Genomic DNA, 8,875 nt, shown 5'->3' on the forward strand with positions numbered 1-8,875 from the left:
GCTGGATTCCCACGTAGTCGACCGCGGTTCGCGTCCCGGACCTGGTGGCTTAAAACTCATGCCAGGCGCATGTGCATGCATGCCCAAGATCCCGAGAAGAGAATGGAGGAGAAGGGATTGCGGCGTGACCATCCCCCCTGGGGGGTGATTTCTTGCTTTTTGTCTCTCTGTCTCTCTCTGTCTGTCTGGTGAGCACATGCACCCTATAGCAAAAACCTCTCCAAAAAAAGAAAAAAAAAATTAACCTAATGAAGACAAAAAGATTTTTATAAAAGTGTCCACTAGAATATCATTATGTAACAAATAGAGTAACATTAATATTTTATATGAGAACTATTAATTTTACAGTATCCTTCCTTATGTTATGAGATAGGATAAGCAAGTAAAATTGTGTTTTGAAAAATAAAAACTTGAGAAAATTCGTAAGTACTTAAAACTAGTTGAATAGATAAAGTGAGGTTAAGTGAGGAAAACATCAAATAATATTTACCATAGAATGTTAATTTTATAAAACATAGATAACTACATTACATTATTAAATATGTACAGATAGGTCATAAATAAATATAATATATTAACAATAATGGGTGTGTAATATAACCATAGGAGATCTCTTTCTTTTTTGTTTTTAACTTTGATTACGTTTTTGTTGTTCTTCATTTTATTTTATTATTTATTTGCATGTAATCGTCATACACCTCTATGGCATACAGTATGTTTTTTCAAAGCATGTATGTATGTGTGATAATTAAATAAAGGATAGGATATTACCATATACATCATTTTCCTACAAAGAAACTTACTTTCTTATGTCTGTTAAATGCTTTCTTGCTAAGCTGCTCCCACCTACATTCCAATACCCACCCCTCTTCTGTACAGTCTCTGATATCTACACTGGTCCTCTCTATTATATCTTCAAATCTTTCAATTTCTGCAGACATACAATGTATATTGAATGGGGACATACTATGTTTGTTGTTCATATTCTGGCTTATTTTACTTAGCATTAAATCTAGATTCAACTACTTTGTATCAAATGACAGAATCATGAAGTTCTTTATGACTAATACTCCATAGTGTGTATGTGCCACATATTTTAATCCAATCATTGGGTTGATTCATGTCTTAATGATAGTGAATTGTACAATAAACATGAATTTTTTCAAGTGTCTTTCTGACTACTTTTCCATCCTTTGCGTAAATACCAAAGAGTGTGAATATCGGGTAATATGGTAGTTTTTATTTGTAGGTTTTTGAGGAAGCTCAATATTGTTTTCCACAGTCACTTTACTAATCTTCATTCCCAACAACAGTGCGAGAGGGTTCATCTTTCACCACAGACTCACCCTGCTTGTTGGTCTTAGGTTTATTTTTTTATTATCATTATTATAGCCATTCTGACTGGGATTAAGCAATATTTTATTGCGGTTTTCACTTGCGTTACCCTTATGATAAGAGACATTGGACCTTTTTTAATATCCTTTTCGGCACTTCCTATGTCTTCCTTAGAGTATTGTTTATTCAATTTATTTGCCCATTTTTAAATTACATTATTTGTTTTTATGCAGTTGAGCTGGATACCCTATATTATGGTATCCAACTCCTTATCTGAAGCATAATTTGCAAATATTATGCAAGGCTCTCTCTGTAGGCTCTCCCATTCTGTAGGCTCTCTCTTCATTCTACCATTTCCTTTGCTGTGCAGAGAAGCTTTTTAGCTTGATGTAGTCCCACTTGTCTATTTTGGGGATTGTAGCCTGTGCTTTGGGGGTCTTGTTTAAGAAATCATTGCCTACTCCAATGCCTGCAAACGTTTCCCCTGTGTTTTTCAAAAGCAGTTTTATTCTTGGGACCAGCAGTTAACATAATGGCTATGTCGCTGGACTCCCACGTAGTCGACCACGGTTCAAGTCCCGGACCCAGTGGCTTAAACTCACGCTGGGCACATGTGCATGTGTGCCCAAGATCCCGAAAGGAGAATGGAGGAGAAGGGATTGCGGCGTGGCCATCCCCCCTGGGGGATGATTTCTCGCTTTCTATCTCTTTGTCTTTCTCTGTCTGTCTGGTGAGCGCACACACCCTATAGCAAAAACAAAAACAAAAACAAAAAAAACCTCTCCAAAAAAAAAAAGTAGTTTTATTCTTTGAAGTTTTACATTTAGATCTTTGGTCAATATTGTTGATTTTTGTTAATGGTGAGACATAGGAGTCTAGTTTCGTTTTTCTGCAGGTGGATATACAACTCTTCCAGCACCATTTGCTGGAAAGACTTTCTTTTCTCATTTGAATTGTCTTGTGCCCTTTTCAGCAATCAATGTGTGCATATTCTGAGGTTTATTTCTGGATTTTTCTATTCTTTTCTTTTGGTTTATGAGTCTGTTTTTATTCCAATATCACATTGTGTTGACTATCATAGCTCTAATATATTTTGAGGTCAGATTTCCTACTTTATTCTTTCTGCACAGTATTGCATGAGTAATATGAAGCATTTTATTATTTTAGACAAATTGTATGGATTAATTTTCCTAATTCTGTGAGGAATGTCATTGGAGTTTGATTGGAATTTCACTGAATTTATAAATTAATTTGGGTAGAACTGACATTTTAGTTATATTAATTCTTCCAACTCAAAATAAGAGATGTCTTTTCATTTTTTTTATCATATTCAACTTTATATTTCAATTTTTGAGTTTTCTTTGGAGACATTTTTCATTTCTTTGGTTAGGTTTATTAGGTTTAGGTTGGGGGGGTTTGGAAAGGTTTGGCTATTGTAAATGGGGTTGCTTTCTCCATTTCTGCCACAGTTTACTTATTATTGGTGTATAAAAACAATATAGACTTGTGTATATTGATTTTGTATACTGTCGCTTTATTGAATTTATTCTTCACTATTAGTTTTTTCACAAAATCTTTTGGATTTTCTATGTACATAATCAAGTCATCTGCAAATAGGGACAGTTTCATTTCTTCCTTTCCTATTTTAATGCCTTTATTTTACTCTATTGTCAGATTGTGTTGTCTAGGATTTCATACTATCTTGAAAAGGACTGGAGAAAGTGGACAACCTTATTTCTTCCAGTTTTTAGTGGGAGAGGCCTCTGCTTTTCCCCATTCATTAAGATCTTACCTATGGGTTTGTCATAGATGGCTTTTATTGTTTTGAGAAATGTACCTTCTATATCTATTTTGTTGAGAATCTAAATCATGAAGAAATGTTCTATTTTATCACATGCTTTTTCTGCATCAATTGATATGATCATATGGTGTTATCTTTCCTTCTGTTAATGTGATTGATGTATTACACTTTTTGTTTTACATATATTGAACTATCCTTGCATCTTAAGGATAAAGGCTACTTATTCATGGTATATAATCTTGTTCAAGTGTTGTTGGATTTTATTTGCTAGTATTTTGTTGAGGATTTCTGGATCTGTATTTAACAAGGATATTAATATATAGATTTATTTTTCTGTTATGTCCCTGTCTGCTTTTGGTATCAAGATAATGGATGCTTCATAGAGTTTGGAAAAATTCCTTCCATTTGGATCTTCTGAAATAGTTTGAGGAGAATTGGGATTGATTCTTCTCTAAAAATTTGTAGGAATTCAGTATTGAAGTCATTGGGACTTGGGATTTTCCTTCTAGAGAGACTATTTATTACCAGTTCAATCTCATTGTTTGTTACTGGTCTATTCAGGCTTTCTATTTCATCCCGGCCCAATCTGGGAATATTTTATGTGTCCAAAAATTTGTCCATTTTATCTAGGTTTTCTAGTTTGTTGGCATACAGTCACTCATAATAGTCTCTTATGATATTTTGTATTTCTGCAGTATCTGTTGTAATATTGCCTATTTCATTACTGATTTTGTTTATCTGGTTCCTTTGTTTTTCTTGATTATAAATCAGTTTGTCAGATTTTTTTCCCAAAGAACCAGCTTTTTATTACATTGATTTTTTTTTCTTGTTCTTTTATCAATTTCATTTATTTCTGCTCTAATCTTTATTATTTCTTTTCTCCTAGTATATTTGGAACTTTTGTTTTTGTTGTTTTTCCTTTTCTAGTTGAGATACATCTAGGCTGCTTATTTGTCATCTTTCTATTTCTTTTTTGTGAGCACTAATTGCTATAAATTTCCCTCTTAGGACTACTTTTGCTGTATCCCAAAGATTATGGAATATTGTATCTTCATTGTCATTTGTCTCATGAAATTTTTCCATTTCAGCCTAATTTCTTCAGTATTTTTAAGTTGTTTAGTTTCTATGCATTTGTGCATTTTCAAAGGCTCTTTCTGTTGTTGCTTTCAAGTTTAATTTAATTGTAATCAGAAAACATGCTAGATATAGTTTCTATACTTTTTGATTCTTAATGGCTAGTTTTGTGCTCTATTGTGTGATTGATCTTTGAAAATATTCCATTTGGTAATTGTTGGGTGAAATGTTCTATCAATGTCCATCAGGTCCATTTGATTTAATGGTATCATTTAGCTCCTATGTCTCTTTGTTTATTTTTGTCTCAATGACCTACTCAGTGGTGACACTGGAGTGCTGAAATCCCCAACAATTAGTGTGTTGCACACTTCTAGTTTTTTTGGATCTAGAAGTCTTTTTTTTTTTTTTACATATTCGAGTGTTCTGGTGTTGGGTGAATAAATACATATAGGTGTAATATCTTCCTGGTGAATTAATTCCCTTGATACTATATATGCCTTTTCTTGTCTCTGTTTATAGTTTTTATCTTGAAGTATATTTTGTCAGATATTGGTATTGTGACTCTAGCCTTTCTTTGGTTTCTGTTTGCATAAAATCCTTTCTTCTAGGCCTTTATTTTTAGTCTATTATATCTTTACCAGTGAGGTGTGTTTCTTGTAAGGAGTGTGTAGAAGACTGTTTTTGTTTTTTTAATTCATTCAATCTATGTATTTGAATTGAGGAATTTAATCCACTAACATTCAATGTTATTATTGATACATGCAGACATATCTGTGCCATTTTGTTAGCTGTTTTCCTTAGTTGTTTTGTGTTTTCTTATTTCTCTTTGTCTAATATTTGTCTCCCTTTCAGTTTCCTAATGCAATATTCTTTTTTTGAGAAAAATTTTTGCTGTAGGTGTGTGTGCTCTCCAGAGAGACACAGAAAGATAGACAGAAGTGAGAAATCAACCCCCCCACCAAAGTGGATGGCCACACCACAACCTGTTCTCCATTCTCCTCTTGGGATTTTGGGCACACATGCACACAAGCTCAGCATGAGATTCAGGCCACCAGGTTCAGGAGTTGAACCATGGTCAACAATGTGGGAGTCTGGTGCATTAACCACCACATCACCTGCTGATTCCCAATGTAATATTCCTTTATTATTTTTCAAAGAACTGATCTAGTGCTGGTAAATTCTTTCATCTTTTGTTTTCTAGAAATTATTTTATTTCTCCTTCACATTTGAAAGATAATCTTGCTGGTTATAATATTTTTGGCTGGATTTTTTTTCTTTCAGCTTTCAAATATGTTGTCCCATTTCTTCCTTGCCTGCACCTCTTTAGTTCAGAGGTCTAATGTTAGTCTTATGGAATATCCTTTATAAATAATGACGTTTTTCCTCTTACCATTTTTAGAATATTATCTTTGTCTTTGACTTTTGTCAATCTGGCCTTAATGTGCATTGGAAAGGATCTTCTTATGTTGAATCTATTTGGTGTTCTTTGTATTTCCTGAATCTGGATGTCTGTGTGTATCTCTAGATTTGGAAAGTTTTCAGATAGTAACTCACAAAAGAAATTTTATATGCCTTTACCCATCTCTATGTCACCTGGAATACTCATATATGGCTATTCAGCCACTTAATGGTATCTAAAGTTTCCCCAAGTGTTGACCTCATTTTTAATGATTATCTTTTTGTTCTTTTTGGTAGCTTAGACTAAGCTGGCAGTTTTGTCTACAAGGTCAGAAATTCTTTCTTCTGCATGATCTAATCTGCTATTGATACTTTTGAGGGAGATTTTAATTTCCTATATGGACTTCATTTCCAGAAGTTCTGTTGGATTCTTTCTAGGGTTTCTCTCTCTTTAATAGAGCTCCTCCTCATGTCATGGAATGATTTTCGCATCTCCTTGAATTGATTGTCCTTTTGTTGTTGTTGTCTCCCACTGAGTTTTGTTATGACGAATATTCTGAATTCCTTCTCAGACATTTCTGTGAATTTCCTGTGTCTTATCAACTGTCAGTGGGGAGTTACTAAGATCTTTTTGGGGAGAAATACTTTACTGTTTTCTTCATTTATCTGTGTCTTTTTGTTGATTTTTAGGTACCTAGTAGAGTATCTACTTCCCAATGAAGGGGTTTTCTCTTTCTCAGTCTATCTCTCTCTCTCTCTCTCCTCTCTCATATGTACACATATCCTTTGGCATACAAAATTTTTTTTTAAATAATCTTCATGTCATAGTTTAGGAGAGAAACTTCTACATTAGCACGCATCATTTAAAGGCTGCCAACACTTAGGCAAATCACTTGTCCCATAAGCTTAGGTCAGTAATCTATTCCTACAAAAATGTCTATAAACTATATCACACTATGGAAACTGTCCTCAATAGAAAATCAGTGCTTTCCCTAAGCATAAAAGGGAATAAAACAGAGTATTTTGTGGGGGAATCTTCAAATAAAAATTACTTACATTAAAAACAATTAGTGTCTCACAGGGAGATTTCTTTCTAACCATTTACTGAAGAAACTCAAATCCCCTAGAGATACTGATTAGCTAGAAAACATTTCTTAAAAGCTAACATTTTAATTAATTAGCAATTAAAAGGACTGTATTATTGGTATTGTTGCTCAAATACCTAAATTAATGTTTTTATGGAAATGCTAAAACTTTTCATCCAATTTGACATTAAATGCCAACTCTGACACTTTTTGTACATACAATATTGCCCCCCTCAGTAAGAAGGGTAGAAGGTAGGAAATACAAGAAATAAAAAAGTATTCAAAAGCTTCCTGAAACATGGTGAAAAGGTAATTCCTCTGACATGATATTCTCAAAAAAAAAAAAAAAAGAAAGACAATTTTATAAAGGAACGTATGAGGATGGATTGTGATTTCTTTGATGTTTGAGAAAATCCATATCCTAACAGTCAAGTTTTATTTATTCATCAAGTCATATTTAATTTTTTTAACTATTATGACTAATAATAAGCGTTGGGTGAGAAATTAGAACACAGTCTGAGTCCAACCTCAGGCCATAGTGCTGAGGGTGGAAAGATATTCTGAAGCAATGTAATAAGGACAGAAAAGATTAGTGATATTCCACTGGTCAAGATGAGTTTTCAGAGAAAGGAATCAGGGCAAAGAGTTCAGCACTTTCTCCACCTGGTGTTCTTCCTCTGCCCAACAGAGAGGATATAGATTTTATGTTATTAATGGAGTTGTAAGTAGCTTTAGAAAGCATTTGGGAGCTGAAATATCTATACATAAACTACACAATCCCAGTAGGAATTATGGAAACTTAAGGACAGAATTCTGCTCTCTGAAAAAGACCATCAGAACTCTCATTTCTCAGTTTTCTGGGTAGGCATGGGATGTATAGATCACTAAGCTTGAGATGGATGTTGACTCAGGAATTTAGGCAAGGAAACAAATCAGATGCTATTCTAACTAATACATAAGAGGGGCATGAATTCAAATATTTTAATTTTTATTATAAAAGAAATGCAAAGAGGAAATTCTGGACAAGTATGGGAATCCGAAAATTTCAAGGTAATTCTGGATATCTCTCCCAGATTGATTAAATAATAAAAGTACTCTAGGATGGGGAGAGGATTAAGGTAGCATTTGAATGGTAAAATGATTGCGAAGTATGGACAATATAATAGTATAAGTAAGCCACTGGTGGTATTATATAATGAGAGTATGAGAATAATTTGTTGATAAACTGTTCAGACAGTTAGGAAAATAAACATTTTATGCTTTTTTTTTCCTATTAGTCAACATCTGCTACTCTATGGTGAAAATTCAGACTACCATGGTGGCTGCTCTACTTTAACTATGAGATCCTCATGGTATTTTCTATCTACTTTAAAACTGGTCCTGTACCTGAACTGTAAATTAAACTCCAGATGGATATTTTCTATTTACCACATTATGTGATAAATATAATGTGGTAAATGACCTAGGTAAAGCAGTGTCCAAAGAGGCAACATATGCTGCTATAAATTCTGCATCAGCATTATTGATGATGAACTAAAAGGGAAAAAAAATGTGCTTCTACTGGCCTGCTTGTATTTATTTTCTCTGTATAACATATTGAAATATTACTTTTATATTCTATTCATCAGATTCAAAGTTCACAAAATTTTAAAACAGACTCATTATATACCTAAAGGCAGTGATGAAAAATCATTCATCAATAACAACAATATTTGTCAGATTCAAAGTTCACAAAATTTTAAGACAGACTCATTTTATACCTAAAGACAGTGATGAAAAATCATTCATCAATAACAACATTCATCTTGCTAGGATTAACAGATGACCCACAACTACAAGTTTTTCTGTCAATATTCCTGTTTCTCACCTACATTCTCACTGTTGCTGGAAATTTAATTATCATCCTCCTCACACTGATGGACTCTCACCTTAGAACACCCATGTACTTTTTCCTTCGGAATTTCTCCATCTTAGAGATTATATTTACAACAGTTTGTGTTCCTAGATTCTTATACAGCATGACAACTGGGGATAAAAATGTTACCTATAATGCTTGTGCCATCCAATTATTTTTTGTTATACTCATTGGGTCAACAGAATTCTTTCTTCTTACTGTCATGTCCTATGACCGCTATGTGGCCATTTGCAAGCCTCTGCACTACACCATCATCATGAATGAAAG

The 8,875-nt window shown here is 33.5% G+C and overlaps 1 pseudogene; it reads left to right on the forward strand.

Annotated features, from left to right (window-relative positions):
* The first annotated feature begins 8,465 nt into the window (after positions 1-8,465).
* Positions 8,466-8,875, forward strand: part of LOC102487534 (olfactory receptor 6C2-like) — a 961-nt pseudogene continuing 551 nt past the window's right edge.

This window comes from Tupaia chinensis, unplaced genomic scaffold, assembly GCF_000334495.1.
Source record: "Tupaia chinensis unplaced genomic scaffold, TupChi_1.0 Scaffold143970_1, whole genome shotgun sequence".
In the NCBI taxonomy this organism is placed as follows: domain Eukaryota; kingdom Metazoa; phylum Chordata; class Mammalia; order Scandentia; family Tupaiidae; genus Tupaia; species Tupaia belangeri.